This window comes from Dasypus novemcinctus, unplaced genomic scaffold (genome assembly GCF_030445035.2).
Source record: "Dasypus novemcinctus isolate mDasNov1 unplaced genomic scaffold, mDasNov1.1.hap2 H_2, whole genome shotgun sequence".
Taxonomy (NCBI): domain Eukaryota; kingdom Metazoa; phylum Chordata; class Mammalia; order Cingulata; family Dasypodidae; genus Dasypus; species Dasypus novemcinctus.
Window position 1 is genome coordinate 43,459 of NW_026688139.1, and position 21,984 is coordinate 65,442.

Sequence of the window (21,984 nt, forward strand, 5' to 3'; positions counted from 1 at the left end):
CATATGTGCCATGTTGTTTCATTTAGGTTTAAAGTGGTAGCTGCTAAACCGCCGGTTAGGCTTTCCTATAGTGTATAAGCTAGTTTTACAGATAGGAATGTTAGCACAAAAACTGAAAGAAAGGCGATAGCCACAAAATCTCTGCACACAATGCTTAGTTCTCAGAAGTAAATCATATGTGCCATGTTGTTTCATTTAGGTTTAAAGAGTTAGCTGCTATACCGCCGGTTATGCTTTCCTACAGTGTAAATGCTAGTTTTACACATAGGAATGTTAGCCCCAAAACTGAAGTAAAGGAGATAACTGAAAAATCTCTGCACACAATGCTTAGTTCTCAGAAGTAAATCATATGTGCCATGTTGTTTCATTTAGGTTTAAAGAGTTAGCTGCTATACCGCCGGTTATGCTTTCCTATAGTGTAAATGCTAATTTTACAGATAGGAATGTTAGCACAAAAACTGAAAGAAAGGAGATAGCCGCAAAATCTCTGCACACAATGCTTAGTTTTCAGAAGTAAACCATATGTGCCATGTTGTTTCATTTAGGTTTAAAGAGTTAGCTGCTATACCCTCAGTTATGCTTTCCTATATAGTAAATGCGAGTATAAAAATATGAATGTTAGCACCAAAACTGAAGTAAAGGAGAAAACTGAAAAATCTCTGCACACAATGCTTAGTTCTCATAAGTAAATCATATGTGCCATGTTGTTTCATTTAGGTTTAAAGAGTTAGTTGCTATACCACCGGTTATGCTTTCCTATAGTGTAAAGGCTAGTTTTACACATAGGAATGTTAGCCCCAAAACTGAAATAAAGGAGATAACTGAAAAATCTCTGCAAACAATGCTTAGTTCTCAGAAGTAAATCATATGTGCCATGTTGTTTCATTTAGGTTTAAAGAGTTAGCTGCTATACCGCCGGTTATGATTTCCTATAGTGTAAATGCTAGTTTTACAGATAGGAATGTTAGCACAAAAACTGAAAGAAAGGCGATAGCCACAAAATCTCTGCACACAATGCTTAGTTCTCAGAAGTACATCATATATGCCATGTTGTTTCATTTAGGTTTAAAGAGTTAGCTGCTATACCGCCGGTTATGCTTTCCTATAGTGTAAATGCTAGTTTTACAGATAGGAATGTTAGCACAAACACATAAAGAAAGGAGATAACCGCAAAATCTCTGCACACAATGCTTAGTTTTCAGAAGTAAACCATATGTGCCATGTTGTTTCATTTAGGTTTAAAGAGGTAGCTGCTATACCGCCGGTTAGGCTTTACTATAGTGTAAAAGCTAGTTTTACAGATAGGAATGTTAGCACAAAAACTGAAAGAAAGGAGATAGCCGCAAAATCTCTGCACCCCATGCTAAGTTCTCAGAAGTAAATGATAGGTGCCATGTTGTTTCATTTAGGTTTAAAGAGTTAGCTGCTATACCGCCGGTTATGCTTTCCTATAGTGTAAATGCTAGCTTTACAGATAGGAATGTTAGCACCAATACTGAAGTAAAGGAGATAACTGAAAAATCTCTGCACACAATGCTTAGTTCTCAGAAGTAAATCATATGTGCCATGTTGTTTCATTTAGGTTTAAAGAGGTAGCTGCTATACCGCCGGTTAGGCTCTCCTATAGTGTAAAAGCTAGTTTTACAGATAGGAATGTTAGCACAAAAACTGAAAGAAAGGAGATAGCCGCAAAATCTCTGCACACAATGCTAAGTTCTCAGAAGTAAATAATAGGTGCCATGTTGTTTCATTTAGGTTTAAAGAGTTAGCTGCTATACCGCCGGTTATGCTTTCTTATAGTGTAAATGCTAGTTTTACACATAGGAATGTTAGCCCCAAAACTGAAGTAAAGGAGATAACTGATAAATCTCTGCACACAATGCTTAGTTCTCAGAAGTACATCATATATCCCATGTTGTTTCATTTAGGTTTAAAGAGTTAGCTGCTATACCGCCGGTTATGCTTTCCTATAGTGTAAATGCTAGTTTTACACATAGGAATGTTAGCCCCAAACCTGAAGTAAAGGAGATAACTGAAAAATCTCTGCACACAATGCTTAGTTCTCAGAAGTAAATCATATGTGCCATGTTGTTTCATTTAGGTTTAAAGAGTTAGGTGCTATATCGCCTGTTATGCTTTCCTATAGTGTAAACGCTAGTTTTACAGATAGGAATGTTAGCACCAAAACTGAAGTAAAGGAGATAACTGAAAAATCTCTGCACACAATGCTTAGTTCTCAGAAGTAAATCATATGTGCCATGTTGTTTCATTTAGGTTTAAAGTGGTAGCTGCTAAACCGCCGGTTAGGCTTTCCTATAGTGTAAAAGCTAGTTTTACAGATAGGAATGTTAGCACAAAAACTGAAAGAAAGGCGATAGCCACAAAATCTCTGCACACAATGCTTAGTTCTCAGAAGTACATCATATATGCCATGTTGTTTCATTTAGGTTTAAAGAGTTAGCTGCTATACCGCCGGTTATGCTTTCCTATAGTGTAAATGCTAGTTTTACAGATAGGAATGTTAGCACAAACACTTAAAGAAAGGAGATAACAGCAAAATCTCTGCACACAATGCTTAGTTTTCAGAAGTAAACCATATGTGCCATGTTGTTTCATTTAGGTTTAAAGAGTTAGCTGCTATACCCTCAGTTATGCTTTCCTATATAGTAAATGCGAGTATAAAAATATGAATGTTAGCACCAAAACTGAAGTAAAGGAGAAAACTGAAAAATCTCTGCACACAATGCTTAGTTCTCAGAACTAAATCAAATGTGCCATGTTGTTTCATTTAGGTTTAAAGAGTTAGCTGCTATACTGCCGGTTATGCTTTCCTATAGTGTAAATGCTAGTTTTACAGATAGGAATGTTAGCACAAAAACTGAAAGAAAAGAGATAGCCGCAAAATCTCTGCACACAATGCTTAGTTCTCAGAAGTAAACCATATGTGCCATGTTGTTTCATTTAGGTTTAAAGAGTTAGCTGCTATACCGCCGGTTATACTTTCCTATAGTGTAAAGGATAGTTTTACACATAGGAATGTTAGCACCAAAACTGAAGTAAAGGAGATAACTGAAAAATCTCTGCACACAATGCTTAGGTCTCAGAAGTAAATCATATGTGCCATGTTGTTTCATTTAGGTTTACAGAGTTAGATGCTATACCGCCGGTTATGGTTTCCTATAGTGTAAATGCTAGTTTTACAGATAGGAATGTTAACACAAAAACTGAAAGAAAGGAGATAGCCGCAAAATCTCTGCACACAATGCTTAGTTCTCAGAAGTACATCATATATGCCATGTTGTTTCATTTAGGTTTAAAGAGTTAGCTGCTATACTGCCGGTTATGCTTTCCTATAGTGTAAATGCTAGTTTTACAGATAGGAATGTTAGCACAAAAACTGCAAGAAAAGAGGTAGCCGCAAAATCTCTGCACACAATGCTTAGTTCTCAGAAGTAAACCATATGTGCCATGTTGTTTCATTTAGGTTTAAAGAGTTAGCTGCTATACCGCCGGTTATGCTTTCCTATAGTGTAAATGCTAGTTTTACAGATAGGAATGTTAGCACCAATACTGAAGTAAAGGAGATAACTGAAAAATCTCTGCACATAATGCTTAATTCTCAGAAGTAAATCATATGTGCCATGTTGTTTCATTTAGGTTTAAAGAGTTAGCTGCTATACCGCCGTTTCGGATTTCCTATAGAGTAAAGGCTAGTTTTACAGATAGGAATGTTAGCACAAAAACTGAAAGAAAGGAGATAGCCGCAAAATCTCTGCAAACAATGCTTAGTTCTCAGAAGTACATCATATATGCCATGTTGTTTCATTTAGGTTTAAAGAGTTAGCTGCTATACCTTCAGTTATGCTTTCCTATATAGTAAATGCGAGTAAAAAAATGTGAATGTTAGCACCAAAACTGAAGTAAAGGAGATAACTGAAAAATCTCTGCACACAATGCTTAGTTCTCAGAAGTAAATCATATGTGCCATGTTGTTTCATTTAGGTTTAAAGAGTTAGCTGCTATACCACCGGTTATGCTTTCCTATAGTGTAAAAGCTAGTTTTACACATAGGAATGTTAGCCCCAAAACTGAAATAAAGGAGATAACTGAAAAATCTCTGCACACAATGCTTAGTTCTCAGAAGTAAATCATATGTGCCATGTTGTTTCATTTAGGTTTAAAGAGTTAGCTGCTATACCGCCGGTTTTGCTTTCCTATAGTGTAAATGCTAGTTTTACAGATAGGAATGTTAGCACAAAAACTGAAAGAAAGGAGATAGCCGCCAAATCTCTGCACACAATGCTTAGTTTTCAGAAGTAAACCATATGTGCCATGTTGTTTCATTTAGGTTTAAAGAGTTAGCTGCTATACCCTCAGTTATGCTTTCCTATATAGTAAATGCGAGTATAAAAATATGAATGTTAGCACCAAAACTGAAGTAAAGGAGAAAACTGAAAAATCTCTGCACACAATGCTTAGTTCTCAGAAGTAAATCATATGTGCCATGTTGTTTCATTTAGGTTTAAAGAGTTAGTTGCTATACCACCGGTTATGCTTTCCTATAGTGTAAATGCTAGTTTTACAGATAGGAATGTTAGCACAAAAACTGAAAGAAAAGAGATAGCCGCAAAATCTCTGCACACAATGCTTAGTGCTCAGAAGTAAACCATATGTGCCATGTTGTTTCATTTAGGTTTAAAGAGGTAGCTGCTATACCGCCGGTTAGGCTTTCCTATAGTGTAAAAGCTAGTTTTAAAGATAGGAATGTTAGCACAAAAACTGAAAGAAAGGAGATAGCCGCAAAATCTCTGCACCCCATGCTAAGTTCTCAGAAGTAAATGATAGGTGCCATGTTGTTTCATTTAGGTTTAAAGAGTTAGCTGCTATACCGCCGGTTATGCTTTCCTATAGTGTAAATGCTAGCTTTACAGATAGGAATGTTAGCACCAATACTGAAGTAAAGGAGATAACTGAAAAATCTCTGCACACTATGCTTAGTTCTCAGAAGTAAATCATATGTTCCATGTTGTTTCATTTAGGTTTAAAGAGTTAGCTGCTATACCGCCGTTTCGGATTTCCTATAGAGTAAAGGCTAGTTTTACAGATAGGAATGTTAGCACAAAAACTGAAAGAAAGGAGATAGCCGCAAAATCTCTGCAAACAATGCTTAGTTCTCAGAAGTACATCATATATGCCATGTTGTTTCATTTAGGTTTAAAGAGTTAGCTGCTATACCTTCAGTTATGCTTTCCTATATAGTAAATGCGAGTAAAAAAATGTGAATGTTAGCACCAAAACTGAAGTAAAGGAGATAACTGAAAAATCTCTGCACACAATGCTTAGTTCTCAGAAGTAAATCATATGTGCCATGTTGTTTCATTTAGGTTTAAAGAGTTAGCTGCTATACCACCGGTTATGCTTTCCTATAGTGTAAAAGCTAGTTTTACACATAGGAATGTTAGCCCCAAAACTGAAATAAAGGAGATAACTGAAAAATCTCTGCACACAATGCTTAGTTCTCAGAAGTAAATCATATGTGCCATGTTGTTTCATTTAGGTTTAAAGAGTTAGCTGCTATACCGCCGGTTTTGCTTTCCTATAGTGTAAATGCTAGTTTTACAGATAGGAATGTTAGCACAAAAACTGAAAGAAAGGAGATAGCCGCCAAATCTCTGCACACAATGCTTAGTTTTCAGAAGTAAACCATATGTGCCATGTTGTTTCATTTAGGTTTAAAGAGTTAGCTGCTATACCCTCAGTTATGCTTTCCTACATAGTAAATGCGAGTATAAAAATATGAATGTTAGCACCAAAACTGAAGTAAAGGAGAAAACTGAAAAATCTCTGCACACAATGCTTAGTTCTCAGAAGTAAATCATATGTGCCATGTTGTTTCATTTAGGTTTAAAGAGTTAGTTGCTATACCACCGGTTATGCTTTCCTATAGTGTAAATGCTAGTTTTACAGATAGGAATGTTAGCACAAAAACTGAAAGAAAAGAGATAGCCGCAAAATCTCTGCACACAATGCTTAGTGCTCAGAAGTAAACCATATGTGCCATGTTGTTTCATTTAGGTTTAAAGAGGTAGCTGCTATACCGCCGGTTATGCTTTCCTATAGTGTAAATGCTAGTTTTACACATAGGAATGTTAGCCCCAAACCTGAAGTAAAGGAGATAACTGAAAAATCTCTGCACACAATGCTTACTTCTCAGAAGTAAATCATATGTGCCATGTTGTTTCATTTAGGTTTAAAGAGTTAGCTGCTATACCGCCTGTTATGCTTTCCTACAGTGTAAATGCTAGTTTTACACATAGGAATGTTAGCCCCAAAACTGAAGTAAAGGAGATAACTGAAAAATCTCTGCACACAATGCTTAGTTCTCAGAAGTAAATCATATGTGCCATGTTGTTTCATTTAGGTTTAAAGAGTTAGGTGCTATACCGCCGTTTCGGATTTCCTATAGAGTAAAGGCTAGTTTTACAGATAGGAATGTTAGCACCAATACTGAAGTAAAGGAGATAACTGAAAAATCTGTGCACATAATGCTTAATTCTCAGAAGTAAATCATATGTGCCATGTTGTTTCATTTAGGTTTAAAGAGTTAGCTGCTATACCGCCGTTTCGGATTTCCTATAGAGTAAAGGCTAGTTTTACAGATAGGAATGTTAGCACAAAAACTGAAAGAAAGGAGATAGCCGCAAAATCTCTGCAAACAATGCTTAGTTCTCAGAAGTACATCATATATGCCATGTTGTTATATTTAGGTTTAAAGAGTTAGCTGCTATACCGCCGGTTATGCTTTCCTATAGTGTAAATGCTAGTTTTACACATAGGAATGTTAGCCCCAAACCTGAAGTAAAGGAGATAACTGAAAAATCTCTGCACACAATGCTTACTTCTCAGAAGTAAATCATATGTGCCACGTTGTTTCATTTAGGTTTAAAGAGTTAGCTGCTATACCGCCTGTTATGCTTTCCTACAGTGTAAATGCTAGTTTTACACATAGGAATGTTAGCCCCAAAACTGAAGTAAAGGAGATAACTGAAAAATCTCTGCACACAATGCTTATTTCTCAGAAGTAAATCATATGTGCCATGTTGTTTCATTTAGGTTTAAAGAGTTAGGTGCTATACCGCCGGTTATGCCTTCCTATAGTGTAAATGCTAGTTTTACACATAGGAATGTTAGCCCCAAAACTGAAGTAAAGGAGATAACTGAAAAATCTCTGCACACAAAGCTTAGTTCTCAGAAGTAAATCATATGTGCTATGTTGTTTCATTTAGGTTTAAAAAGTTAGCTGCTATACCGCCGGTTATGCTTTCTTATAGTGTAAATGCTAGTTTTACAGATAGGAATGTTAGCACAAACACTTAAAGAAAGGAGATAGCTGCAAAATCTCTGCACACAATGCTTAGTTCTCAGACGTACATCATATATGCCATGTTGTTTAATTTAGGTTTAAAGAGTTAGCTGCTATACCGCCGGTTATGCTTTTCTACAGTGTAAATGCTAGTTTTACAGATAGGAATGTTAGCCCAAAAACTGAAAGAAAGGAGATAGCCGCAAAAACTCTGCACACAATGCTTAGTTTTCAGAAGTAAACCATATGTGCCATGTTGTTTCATTTAGGTTTAAAGAGTTAGCTGCTATACCTTCAGTTATGCTTTCCTATATAGTAAATGCGAGTAAAAAAATGTGAATGTTAGCACCAAAACTGAAGTAAAGGAGATAACTGAAAAATCTCTGCACACAATGATTAGTTCTCAGAAGTAAATCATATGTGCCATGTTGTTTCATTTAGGTTTAAAGAGTTAGCTGCTATACCGCCGGTTATGATTTCCTATAGAGTAAATGCTAGTTTTACAGATAGGAATGTTAGCACAAAAACTGAAAGAAAGGAGATAGCCGCAAAATCTCTGCACATAATGCTTAGTTCTCAGAAGTAAATGATAGGTGCCATGTTGTTTCATGTAGGTTTAAAGAGTTAGCTGCTATACAGCCGGTTATGTTTTCCTATAGTGTAAATGCTAGTTTTACAGATAGGAATGTTAGCACAAAAACTGAAAGAAAGGAGATACCCGCAAAACCTCTGCACACAATGCTTAGTTCTCAGAAGTAAATCATATGTGCCATGTTGTTTCATTTAGGTTTAAAGAGTTAGCTGCTATACCACCGGTTATGCTTTCCTATAGTGTAAAGGCTAGTTTTACACATAGGAATGTTAGCTCCAAAACTGAAATAAAGGAGATAACTGAAAAATCTCTGCACACAATGCTAAGTTCTCAGAAGTAAATCATATGTGCCATGTTGTTTCATTTAGGTTTAATGAGTTAGCTGCTATACTGCCGGTTATGCTTTCCTATAGTGTAAATGCTAGTTTTACAGATAGGAATGTTAGCACAAAAACTGAAAGAAAAGAGAGAGCCGCAAAATCTCTGCACACAATGCTTAGTTTTCAGAAGTAAACCATATGTGCCATGTTGTTTCATTTAGGTTTAAAGAGTTAGCTGCTATACCCTCAGTTATGCTTTCCTATATAGTAAATGCGAGTATAAAAATGTGAATGTTAGCACCAAAACTGAAGTATAGAAGATAACTGAAAAATCTCTGCACACAATGCTTACTTCTCAGAAGTAAATCATAAGTTCCTTGTGGTTTCATTTAGGTTTAAAGAGTTAGCTGTTATACTGCCCGTTAGGATTTCCTATAGTGTAAATGCTAGTTTTACAGATAGGAATGTTAGCACAAAAACTGAAAGAAAGGAGATAGCCGCAAAACCTCTGCACACAATGCTTAGTTCTCAGAAGTAAACCATCTGTGCCGTGTTGTTTCATTTAGGTTTAAAGAGTTAGCTGATATACCGCCGGTTATGCTTTCCTATAGTGTAAATGCTAGTTTTACAGGTAGGAATGTTAGCACCAATACTGAAGTAAAGGAGATAACTGAAAAATCTCTGCACACAATGCTTAGTTCTCAGAAGTAAATCATATGTGCCATGTTGTTTCATTTAGGTTTAAAGAGTTAGCTGCTATACTGCCGGTTATGCTTTCCTATAGTGTAAATGCTAGTTTTACAGATAGGAATGTTAGCACAAAAACTGAAAGAAAAGAGATAGCCGCAAAATCTCTGCACACAATGCTTAGTTCTCAGAAGTAAACCATATGTGCCATGTTGTTTCATTTAGGTTTAAAGAGTTAGCTGCTATACCGCCGTTTCGGATTTCCTATAGAGTAAAGGCTAGTTTTACAGATAGGAATGTTAGCACAAAAACTGAAAGAAAGGAGATAGCCGCAAAATCTCTGCAAACAATGCTTAGTTCTCAGAAGTACATCATATAGGCCATGTTGTTTCATTTAGGTTTAAAGAGTTAGCTGCTATACCGCCGGTTATGCTTTCCTATAGTGTAAATGCTAGTTTTACACATAGGAATGTTAGCCCCAAACCTGAAGTAAAGGAGATAACTGAAAAATCTCTGCACACAATGCTTACTTCTCAGAAGTAAATCATATGTGCCATGTTGTTTCATTTAGGTTTAAAGAGTTAGCTGCTATACCGCCTTTTATGCTTTCCTACAGTGTAAATGCTAGTTTTACACATAGGAATGTTAGCCCCAAAACTGAAGTAAAGGAGATAACTGAAAAATCTCTGCAAACAATGCTTAGTTCTCAGAAGTAAATCATAAGTGCCATGTTGTTTCATTTAGGTTTAAAGAGTTAGCTGCTATACCGCCGGTTATGCTTTCCTACAGTGTAAATGCTAGTTTTACAGATAGGAATTTTAGCACAAACACTTAAAGAAAGGAGATAGCTGCAAAATCTCTGCACACAATGCTTAGTTCTCAGACGTACATCATATATGCCATGTTGTTTCATTTAGGTTTAAAGAGTTAGCTGCTATACTGCCGGTTATGCTTTCCTATAGTGTAAATGCTAGTTTTACAGATAGGAATGTTAGCACAAAAACTGAAAGAAAAGAGATAGCCGCAAAATCTCTGCACACAATGCTTAGTTCTCAGAAGTAAACCATCTGTGCCGTGTTGTTTCATTTAGGTTTAAAGAGTTAGCTGCTATACCGCCGGTTATGCTTTCCTATAGTGTAAAGGCTAGTTTTACATATAGGAATGTTAGCACCAAAACTGAAGTAAAGGAGATAACTGAAAAATCTCTGCACACAATGCTTAGTTCTCAGAAGTAAATCATACGTGCCATTTTGTTTCATTTAGGTTTAAAGAGGTAGCTGCTATACCGCCGGTTAAGCTTTCCTATAGTGTAAAAGCTAGTTTTACAGATAGGAATGTTAGCACAAAAACTGAAAGAAAGGAGATAGCCGCAAAATCTCTTCACTCATTGCTAAGTTCTCAGAAGTAAATGATAGGTGCCATGTTGTTTCATTTAGGTTTAAAGAGTTAACTGCTATACCGCCGGTTATGCTTTCCTATAGTGTAAATGCTAGTTTTACAGATAGGAATGTTAGCACCAATAGTGAAGTAAAAGAGATAACTGAAAAATCTCTGCACATAATGCTTAATTCTCAGAAGTAAATCATATTTGCCATGTTGTTTCATTTAGGTTTAAAGAGTTAGCTGCTATACCGCCGTTTCGGATTTCCTATAGAGTAAAGGCTAGTTTTACAGATAGGAATGTTAGCACAAAAACTGAAAGAAAGGAGATAGCCGCAAAAACTCTGCACACAATGCTTAGTTTTCAGAAGTAAACCATATGTGCCATGTTGTTTCATTTAGGTTTAAAGAGTTAGCTGCTATACCCTCAGTTATGCTTTCCTTTATAGTAAATGCGAGTATAAAAATATGAATGTTAGCACCAAAACTGAAGTAAAGGAGAAAACTGAAAAATCTCTGCACACAATGCTTAATTCTCAGAAGTACATCATATGTGCCTTGTTGTTTCATTTAGGTTTAAAGAGTTAGCTGCTATACCGCCGGTTATGATTTCCTACAGTGTAAATGCTAGTTTTACAGATAGGAATGTTAGCACAAAAACTGAAAGAAAGGCGATAGCCACAAAATCTCTGCACACAATGCTTAGTTCTCAGAAGGACATCATATATGCCATGTTGTTTCATTTAGGTTTAAAGAGTTAGCTGCTATACCGCCGGTTATGCTTTCCTATAGTGTAAATGCTAGTTTTACAGATAGGAATGTTAGCACAAACACTTAAAGAAAGGAGATAGCCGCAAAATCTCTGCACACAATGCTTAGTTTTCAGAAGTAAACCATATGTGCCATGTTGTTTCATTTAGGTTTAAAGAGTTAGCTGCTATACCCTCAGTTATGCTTTCCTATATAGTAAATGCGAGTATAAAAATATGAATGTTAGCACCAAAACTGAAGTAAAGGAGAAAACTGAAAAATCTCTGCACACAATGCTTAGTTCTCAGAAGTAAATCATATGTGCCATGTTGTTTCATTTAGGTTTAAAGAGTTAGCTGCTATACCACCGGTTATGCTTTCCTATAGTGTAAAGGCTAGTTTTACACATAGGAATGTTAGCCCCAAAACTGAAATAAAGGAGATAACTGAAAAATCTCTGCACACAGTGCTTAGTTCTCAGAAGTAAATCATATGTGCCATGTTGTTTCATTTAGGTTTAAAAAGTTAGCTGCTATACCGCCGTTTCGGATTTCCTATAGAGTAAAGGCTAGTTTTACAGATAGGAATGTTAGCACAAAAACTGAAAGAAAGGAGATAGCCGCAAAATCTCTGCAAAAAATGCTTAGTTCTCAGAAGTACATCATATATGCCATGTTGTTTCATTTAGGTTTAAAGAGTTAGCTGCTATAACGCCGGTTATGCTTTCCTATAGTGTAAATGCTAGAATTACACATAGGAATGTTAGCCCCAAACCTGAAGTAAAGGAGATAACTGAAAAATCTCTGCACACAATGCTTACTTCTCAGAAGTAAATCATATGTGCCATGTTGTTTCATTTAGGTTTAAAGAGTTAGCTGCTATACCGCCTGTTATGCTTTCCTACAGTGTAAACGCTAGTTTTACACATAGGAATGTTAGCCCCAAAACTGAAGTAAAGGAGATAATTGAAAAATCTCTGCACACAATGCTTAGTTCTCAGAAGTAAATCATATGTGCCATGTTGTTTCATTTAGGTTTAAAGAGTTAGGTGCTATACCGCCGGTTATGCTTTCCTATAGTGTAAAAGCTAGTTTTACACATAGGAATGTTAGCCCCAAAACTGAAGTAAAGGAGATAACTGAAAAATCTCTGCACACAAAGCTTAGTTCTCAGAAGTAAATCATATGTGCTATGTTGTTTCATTTAGGTTTAAAGAGTTAGCTGCTATACCGCCGGTTATGCTTTCTTATAGTGTAAATGCTAGTTTTACAGATAGGAATGTTAGCACAAACACTTAAAGAAAGGAGATAGCTGCAAAATCTCTGCACACAATGCTTAGTTCTCAGAAGTACATCATATATGCCATGTTGTTTCATTTAGGTTTAAAGAGTTAGCTGCTATACCGCCGGTTATGCTTTCCTACAGTGTAAATGCTAGTTTTACAGATAGGAATGTTAGCACAAAAACTGAAAGAAAGGAGATAGCCGCAAAAACTCTGCACACAATGCATGGTTTTCAGAAGTAAACCATATGTGCCATGTTGTTTCATTTAGGTTTAAAGAGTTAGCTGCTATACCCTCAGTTATGCTTTCCTATATAGTAAATGCGAGTATAAAAATGTGAATGTTAGCACCATAACTGAAGTAAAGGAGATAACTGAAAAATCTCTGCACACAATGCTTACTTCTCAGAAGTAAATCATAAGTGCCATGTTGTTTCATTTAGGTTTAAAGAGTTAGCTGTTATACTGCCCGTTAGGCTTTCCTATAGTGTAAATGCTAGTTTTACAGATAGGAATGTTAGCACAAAAACTAAAAGAAAGGAGATAGCTGCAAAACCTCTCTACACAATGCTTAGTTCTCAGAAGTAAATCATATGTGCCATGTTGTTTCATTTAGGTTTAAAGAGTTAGCTGCTACACCACCGGTTATGCTTTCCTATAGTGTAAAGGCTAGTTTTACACATAGGAATGTTAGCCCCAAAACTGAAATAAAGGAGATAACTGAAAAATCTCTGCACACAATGCTTAGTTCTCAGAAGTAAATCATATGTGCCATGTTGTTTCATTTAGGTTTAAAGAGTTACCTGCTATACTGCCGGTTATGCTTTCCTATAGTGTAAATGCTAGTTTTACAGATAGGAATGTTAGCACAAAAACTGAAAGAAAAGAGATAGCCGCAAAATCTCTGCACACAATGCTTAGTTCTCAGAAGTAAACCATATGTGCCATGTTGTTTCATTTAGGTTTAAAGAGTTAGCTGCTATATCCTCAGTTATGCTTTCCTATATAGTAAATGCGAGTATAAAAATGTGAATGTTAGCACCAAAACTAAAGTATAGAAGATAACTGAAAAATCTCTGCACACAATGCTTACTTCTCAGAAGTAAATCATAAGTGCCTTGTGGTTTCATTTAGGTTTAAAGAGTTAGCTGTTATACTGCCCGTTAGGCTTTCCTATAGTGTAAATGCTAGTTTTCCAGAAAGGAATGTTCGCACAAAAACTGAAAGAAATGAGATAGCCGCAAAACCTCTGCACACAATGCTTAGTTCTCAGAAGAAAATCTTATGTGCCATGTTGTTTCATTTACATTTAAAGAGTTATCTGCTATACCGCCTGTTATGCTTTCCTATAGTGTAAATGCTAGTTTTACAGATAGGAATGTTAGCACCAAAACTGAAGTAAAGGAGATAACTGAAAAATCTCTGCACACAATGCTTAGTTCTCAGAAGTAAATCATATGTGCCATGTTGCTTCATTTAGGTTTAAAGAGTTAGCTGCTATACCGCCGGTTATGCTTTCCTACAGTGTAAATGCTAGTTTTACACATAGTAATGTTAGCCCCAAAACTGAAGTAAAGGAGATAACTGAAAAATCTCTGCACACAACGCTTAGTTCTCAGAAGTAAATCATACGTGCCATGTTGTTTCATTTAGGTTTAAAGAGTTAGCTGCTATACCGCCGGTTATGCTTTCCTATAGTGTAAATGCTAGTTTTACAGATAGGAATGTTAGCACAAAAACTGAAAGAAAGGAGATAGCCGCCAAATCTCTGCACACAATGCTTAGTTTTCAGAAGTAAACCATATGTGCCATGTTGTTTCATTTAGGTTTAAAGAGTTAGCTGCTATACCCTCAGTTATGCTTTCCTTTAGAGTAAATGCGAGTATAAAAATATGAATGTTAGCACCAAAACTGAAGTAAAGGAGAAAACTGAAAAATCTCTGCGCACAATGCTTAGTTCTCAGAAGTAAATCATATGTGCCATGTTGTTTCATTTAGGTTTAAAGAGTTAGCTGCTATACCGCCGGTTATGATTTCCTATAGTGTAAATGCTAGTTTCACAGATAGGAATGTTAGCACAAACACTGAAAGAAAGGCGATAGCCACAAAATCTCTGCACACAATGCTTAGTTCTCAGAAGTCAATCATATGTGCCATGTTGTTTCATTTAGGTTTAAAGAGTTAGCTGCTATACTGCCGGTTATGCTTTCCTATAGTGTAAATGCTAGTTTTACAGATAGGAATGTTAGCACAAAAACTGAAAGAAAAGAGATAGCCGCAAAATCTCTGCACACAATGCTTAGTTCTCAGAAGTAAACCATATGTGCCATGTTGTTTCATTTAGGTTTAAAGAGTTAGCTGCTATACCCTCAGTTATGCTTTCCTATATAGTAAATGCGAGTATAAAAATGTGAATGTTAGCACCAAAACTGAAGTAAAGGAGATAACTGAAAAATCTCTGCACACAATGCTTACTTCTCAGAAGTAAATCATAAGTTCCTTGTTGTTTCATTTAGGTTTAAAGAGTTAGCTGTTATACTGCCCGTTAGGGTTTCCTATAGTGTAAAAGCTAGTTTTACAGATAGGAATGTTAGCACAAAAACTGAAAGAAAGGAGATAGCCGCAAAACCTCTGCACACAATGCTTAGTTCTCAGAAGTAAATCATATGTGCCATGTTGTTTCATTTACATTTAAAGAGTTATCTGCTATACCGCCTGTTATGATTTCCTATAGTGTAAATGCTAGTTTTACAGATAGGAATGTTAGCACCAAAACTGAAGTAAAGGAGAAAACTGAAATATCTCTGCACACAATGCTTAGTTCTCAGAAGTAAATCATATGTGCCATGTTGTTTCATTTAGGTTTAAAGAGTTAGCTGCTATACCGCCGGTTATGCTTTCCTACAGTGTAAATGCTGCTTTTACACATAGGAATGTTAGCCCCAAAACTGAAGTAAAGGAGATAACTGAAAAATCTCTGCACACAATGGTTAGTTCTCAGAAGTAAATCATACGTGCCATGTTGTTTCATTTAGGTTTAAAGAGTTAGCTGCTATACCGCCGGTTATGCTTTCCTATAGTGTAAATGCTAGTTTTACAGATAGGAATGTTAGCACAAAAACTGAAAGAAAGGAGATAGCCGCAAAATCTCTGCACACAATGCTTAGTTTTCAGAAGTAAACCATGTGTGCCATGTTGTTTCATTTAGGTTTAAAGAGTTAGCTGCTATACCCTCAGTTATGGTTTCCTTTATAGTAAATGCGAGTATAAAAATATGAATGTTAGCACCAAAACTGAAGTAAAGGAGAAAACTGAAAAATCTCTGCACACAATGCTTAGTTCTCAGAAGTAAATCATATGTGCCATGTTGTTTCATTTAGGTTTAAAGAGTTAGCTGCTATACCGCCGGTTATGATTTCCTATAGTGTAAAGGCTAGTTTTACAGATAGGAATGTTAGCACAAAAACTGAAAGAAAGGCGATAGCCACAAAATCTCTGCACACAATGCTTAGTTCTCAGAAGGACATCATATATGCCATGTTGTTTCACTTAGGTTTAAAGAGTTAGCTGCTATACCGCCGGTTATGCTTTCCTATAGTGTAAATGCTAGTTTTACAGAGAGGAATGTTAGCACAAACACTTAAAGAAAGGAGATAGCCGCAAAATCTCTGCACACAATGCTTAGTTTTCAGAAGTAAACCATATGTGCCATGTTGTTTCATTTAGGTTTAAAGAGTTAGCTGCTATACCCTCAGTTATGCTTTCATATATAGTAAATGCGAGTATAAAAATATGAATGTTAGCCCCAAAACTGAAGTAAAGGAGAAAACTGAAAAATCTCTGCACACAATGCTTAGTTCTCAGAAGTAAATCATATGTGACATGTTGTTTCATTTAGGTTTAAAGAGTTAGGTGCTATACCACCGGTTATGCTTTCCTATAGTGTAAAGGCTAGTTTTACACATAGGAATGTTAGCCCCAAAACTGAAATAAAGGAGATAACTGAAAAATCTCTGCACACAATGCTTAGTTCTCAGAAGTAAATCATATGTGCCATGTTGTTTCATTTAGGTTTAAAGAGTTAGCTGCTATACTGCCGGTTATGCTTTCCTATAGTGTAAATGCTAGTTTTACAGATAGGAATGTTAGCACAAAAACTGAAAGAAAAGAGATAGCCGCAAAATCTCTGCACACAATGCTTAGTTCTCAGAAGTAAACCATATGTGCCATGTTGTTTCATTTAGGTTTAAAGAGTTAGCTGCTATACCGCCGGTTATGCTTTCTTATAGTGTAAAGGCTAGTTTTACACATAGGAATGTTAGCACCAAAACTGAAGTAAAGGAGATAACTGAAAAATCTCTGCACACAATGCTTAGTTCTCAGAAGTAAATCATACGTGCCATGTTGTTTCATTTAGGTTTAAAGAGGTAGCTGCTATAACGCCGGTTAGGCTTTCCTATAGTGTAAAAGCTAGTTTTACAGATAGGAATGTTAGCACAAAAACTGAAAGAAAGGAGATAGCCGCAAAATCTCTTCACTCATTGCTAAGTTCTCAGAAGTAAATGATAGCTGCCATGTTGTTTCATTTAGGTTTAAAGAGTTAGCTGCTATACCGCCGGTTATGCTTTCCTATAGTGTAAATGCTAGTTTTACAGATAGGAATGTTAGCACCAATAGTGAAGTAAAGGAGATAACTGAAAAATCTCTGCACATAATGCTTAATTCTCAGAAGTAAATCATATGTGCCATGTTGTTTCATTTAGGTTTAAAGAGTTAGCTGCTATACCGCCGTTTCGGATTTCCTATAGAGTAAAGGCTAGTTTTACAGATAGGAATGTTAGCACAAAAACTGAAAGAAAGGAGATAGCCGCAAAATCTCTGCACACAATGCTTAGTTCTCAGAAGAACATCATATATGCCATGTTGTTTCATTTAGGTTTAAAGAGTTAGCTGCTATACCGCCGGTTATGCTTTCCTACAGTGTAAATGCTAGTTTTACACATAGGAATGTTAGCCCCAAAACTGAAGTAAAGGAGATAACTGAAAAATCTCTGCACACAAAGCTTAGTTCTCAGAAGTAAATCTTATATGCTATGTTGTTTCATTTAGGTTTAAAGAGTTAGCTGCTATACCGCCGGTTATGCTTTCTTATAGTGTAAATGCTAGTTTTACAGATAGGAATGTTAGCATAAACACTTAAAGAAAGGAGATAGCCGCAAAATCTCTGCACACAATGCTTAGTTCTCAGAAGTACATCATATGCCATGTTGTTTCATTTAGGTTTAAAGAGTTAGCTGCTATACCGCCGGTTATGCTTTCCTATAGTGTAAATGCTAGTTTTACAGATAGGAATGTTAGCACAAAAACTGAAAGAAAGGAGATAGCCGCAAAATCTCTGCACACAATGCTTAGTTTTCAGAAGTAAACCATATGTGCCATGTTGTTTCATTTAGGTTTAAAGAGTTAGCTGCTATACCGTCAGTTATGCTTTCCAATATAGTAAATGCGAGTATAAAAATATGAATGTTAGCACCAAAACTAAAGTAAAGGAGAAAACTGAAAAATCTCTGCACACAATGCTTAGTTCTCAGAAGTAAATCATATGTGCCATGTTGTTTCATTTAGGTTTAAAGAGTTAGTTGCTATACCACCGGTTATGCTTTCCTATAGTGTAAAGGCTAGTTTTACACATAGGAATGTTAGCCCCAAAACTGAAATAAAGGAGATAACTGAAAAATCTCTGCACACAATGCTTAGTTCTCAGAAGTAAATCATATGTGCCATGTTGTTTCATTTAGGTTTAAAGAGGTAGCTGCTATACCGCCGGTTATGCTTTCCTATAGTGTAAATGCTAGTTTTACACATAGGAATGTTAGCCCAAAAACTGAAGTAAAGGAGATAACTGAAAAATCTCTGCACACAATGCTTAGTTCTCAGAAGTAAATCATATGTGCCATGTTGTTTCATTTAGGTTTAAAGTGGTAGCTGCTAAACCGCCGGTTAGGCTTTCCTATAGTGTAAAAGCTAGTTTTACAGATAGAAATGTTAGCACAAAAACTGAAAGAAAGGCGATAGCCACAAAATCTCTGCACACAATGCTTAGTTCTCAGAAGTACATCATATATGCCATGTTGTTTCATTTAGGTTTAAAGAGTTAGCTGCTATACCGCCGGTTATGCTTTCCTATAGTGTAAATGCTAGTTTTACAGATAGGAATGTTAGCACAAACACTTAAAGAAAGGAGATAACCGCAAAATCTCTGCACACAATGCTTAGTTTTCAGAAGTAAACCATATGTGCCATGTTGTTTCATTTAGGTTTAAAGAGTTAGCTGCTATACCCTCAGTTATGCTTTCCTATATAGTAAATGCGAGTATAAAAATATGAATGTTAGCACCAAAACTGAAGTAAAGGAGAAAACTGAAAAATCTCTGCACACAATGCTTAGTTCTCAGAACTAAATCAAATGTGCCATGTTGTTTCATTTAGGTTTAAAGAGTTAGCTGCTATACCGCCGGTTATGCTTTCCTATAGTGTAAATGCTTGTTTTACAGATAGGAATGTTAGCACAAAAACTGAAAGAAAGGAGATAGCCGCAAAACCTCTGCACACAATGCTTAGTTCTCAGAAGTAAATCATATCTGCCATGTTGTTTCATTTAGGTTTAAAAAGTTAGCTGCTATACCACTGGTTATGCTTTCCTATAGTGTAAGGCTAGTTTTACACATAGGAATGTTAGCCCCAAAACTGAAATAAAGGAGATAACTGAAAAATCTCTGCACACAATGCTTAGTTCTCAGAAGTAAATCATATGTGCCATGTTGTTTCATTTAGGTTTAAAGAGTTAGCTGCTATACAGCCGGTTATGATTTCCTATAGTGTAAATGCTACTTTTACAGATAGGAATGTTAGCACAAAAACTGATAGAAAGGAGATAGCCGCAAAATCTCTGCACACAATGCTTAGTTCTCAGAAGTAAATGATAGGTGTCATGTTGTTTCATGTAGGTTTAAAGAGTTAGGTGCTATACCACCGGTTATGCTTTCCTATAGTGTAAAGGCTAGATTTACACATAGGAATGTTAGCCCCAAAACTGAAATAAAGGAGATAACTGAAAAATCTCTGCACACAATGCTTAGTTCTCAGAAGTAAATCATATGTGCCTTGTTGTTTCATTTAGGTTTAAAGAGTTAGCTGCTATACTGCCGGTTATGCTTTCCTATAGAGTAAATGCTAGTTTTACAGATAGGAATGTTAGCTCAAAAACTGAAAGAAAAGAGATAGCCGCAAAATCTCTGCACATAATGCTTAGTTGTCAGAAGTAAACCATATGTGCCATGTTGTTTCATTTAGGTTTAAAGAGTTAGCTGCTATACCCTCAGTTATGCTGTCCTATATATTAAATGCGAGTATAAAAATGTGAATGTTAGCACCAAAACTGAAGTAAAGGAGATAACTGAAAAATCTCTCCACACAATGCTTACTTCTCAGAAGTAAATCATAAGTGCCTTGTTGTTTCATTTAGGTTTAAAGAGTTAGCTGTTATACTACCCGTTAGGCTTTCCTATAGTGTAAATGCTAGTTTTACAGATAGGAATGTTAGCACAAAAACTGAAAGAATGGAGATAGCCGCAAAATCTCTGCACACAATGCTTAGTTCTCAGAAGTAAATCATATGTGCCATGTTGTTTCATTTACATTTAAAGAGTTATCTGCTATAACGCCTGTTATGTTTTCCTATAGTGTAAATGCTAGTTTTACAGATAGAAATGTTAGGACCAAAACTGAAGTAAAGGAGATAACTGAAAAATCTCTGCACACAATGCTTAGTTCTCAGAAGTAAATCATATGTGCCATGTTGTTTCATTTAGGTTTAAAGAGTTAGCTGCTATACCGCCGGTTATGCTTTCCTACAGTGTAAATGCTAGTTTTACACATAGGAATGTTAGCCCCAAAACTGAAGTAAAGGAGATAACTGAAAAATCTCTGCACACAATGCTTAGTTCTCAGAAGTAAATCATATGTGCCATGTTGTTTCATTTAGGTTTAAAGAGTTAGCTGCTATACCGCCGGTTATGCTTTCCTATAGTGTAAATGCTAGTTTTACAGATAGGAATGTTAGCACAAAAACTGAAAGAAAGGAGATAGCCGCAAAATCTCTGCACACAATGCTTAGTTTTCAGAAGTAAACCATATGTGCCATGTTGTTTCATTTAGGTTTAAAGAGTTAGCTGCTATACCCTCAGTTATGCTTTCCAATATAGTAAATGCGAGTATAAAAATATGAATGTTAGCACCAAAACTGAAGTAAAGGAGAAAACTGAAAAATCTCTGCACACAATGCTTAGTTCTCAGAAGTAAATCATATGTGCCATGTTGTTTCATTTAGGTTTAAAGAGTTAGTTGCTATACCACCGGTTATGATTTCCTATAGTGTAAAGGCTAGTTTTACACATAGGAATGTTAGCCCCAAAACTGAAATAAAGGAGATAACTGAAAAATCTCTGCACACAATGCTTAGGTCTCAGAAGTAAATCATATGTGCCATGTTGTTTCATTTAGGTTTAAAGAGTTAGCTGCTATACTGCCGGTTATGCTTTCCTATAGTGAAAATGCTAGTTTTACAGATAGGAATGTTAGCACAAAAACTGAAAGAAAAGAGATAGCCGCAAAATCTCTGCACACAATGCTTAGTGCTCAGAAGTAAACCATATGTGCCATGTTGTTTCATTTAGGTTTAAAGAGGTAGCTGGTATACCGCCGGTTAGGCTTTCCTATAGGTTAAAAGCTAGTTTTACAGATAGGAATGTTAGCACAAAAACTGAAAGAAAGGAGATAGCCGCAAAATCTCTGCACCCCATGCTAAGTTCTCAGAAGTAAATGATAGGTGCCATGTTGTTTCATTTAGGTTTAAAGAGTTAGCTGCTATACCGCCGGTTATGCTTTCCTATAGTGTAAATGCTAGTTTTACACATAGGAATGTTAGCCCCAAAACTGAAGTAAAGGAGATAACTGAAAAATCTCTGCACACAAAGCTTAGTTCTCAGAAGTAAATCATATGTGCCATGTTGTTTCATTTAGGTTTAAAGAGTTAGCTGCTATACCGCCGGTTATGCTTTCCTATAGTGTAAATGCTAGTTTTACACATAGGAATGTTAACACAAACACTTAAAGAAAGGAGATAGCTGCAAAATCTCTGCACACAGTGCTTAGTTCTCAGAAGTATATCATATATGCCATGTTGTTTCATTTATGTTTAAAGAGTTAGCTGCTATACCGCCGGTTATGCTTTCCTATAGTGCAAATGCGAGTATAAAAATATGAATGTTAGCACCAAAACTGAAGTAAAGGAGAAAACTGAAAAATCTCTGCACACAATGCTTAGTTCTCAGAAGTAAATGATAGGTGTCATGTTGTTTCATGTAGGTTTAAAGAGTTAGCTGCTATACGCCTGTTATGCTTTCCTATATTGTAAATGCTAGTTTTACAGATATGTATGTTAGCACAAAATCTGAAGTAAAGGAGATAGCTGAATAATCTCTGCACACAATGCTTAGTTCTCAGAAGTAAATCATAAGTGCCATGTTGTTTCATTTAGGTTTAAAGAGTT